General features: G+C 69.4%; 1 protein-coding gene across 1 annotated transcript in view; it reads left to right on the top strand.

The window, feature by feature from the left end:
- Positions 1-169: 169 nt before the first annotated feature.
- KIF23 (kinesin family member 23) overlaps positions 170-359 on the top strand; it is a gene marked incomplete at its 3' end in the record, with an annotated part of 13,261 nt that continues 13,071 nt past the window's right edge. The window contains exon 1 of the mRNA XM_010015991.1: positions 170-292. The remainder of the gene's footprint in view (positions 293-359) is intronic.

Consider the following 359-nt stretch of genomic DNA (forward strand, 5'->3'; position numbering starts at 1 on the left):
AGTAGGATGAAGACGCCGCGGAGGCCTGCGCTGAAGAAGCCATCGAACCCCTGCGTGAAGGACCCCGTGGGGGTGAGTGCGGCGCTGTGCGGGGTGCGGGGTCCCTCCGGGGCCGCGCTGACAGCGGGCCCTGCGCCCCCTTTCCTTTACCTTCCCCCCCCAGGTGTACTGCAGGGTGCGGCCGCTGAGCCGCCCGGACCAGGAGTGCTGCATCGAGGTGATCGACGAGACCACGGTGCAGATCCACCCGCCCGAGGGATACCGCGTATTTCGCAACGGGGAGTACCGGGAGGTGAGGGCTTCGGGGGAGTGGGGAGCTCTGTGTGAGTGACCTGGCCTTGCGGCTGGGCTGGGGTGGG

Source organism: Nestor notabilis, unplaced genomic scaffold (assembly GCF_000696875.1).
Source record: "Nestor notabilis isolate BGI_N333 unplaced genomic scaffold, ASM69687v1 scaffold14700, whole genome shotgun sequence".
Taxonomy (NCBI): domain Eukaryota; kingdom Metazoa; phylum Chordata; class Aves; order Psittaciformes; family Psittacidae; genus Nestor; species Nestor notabilis.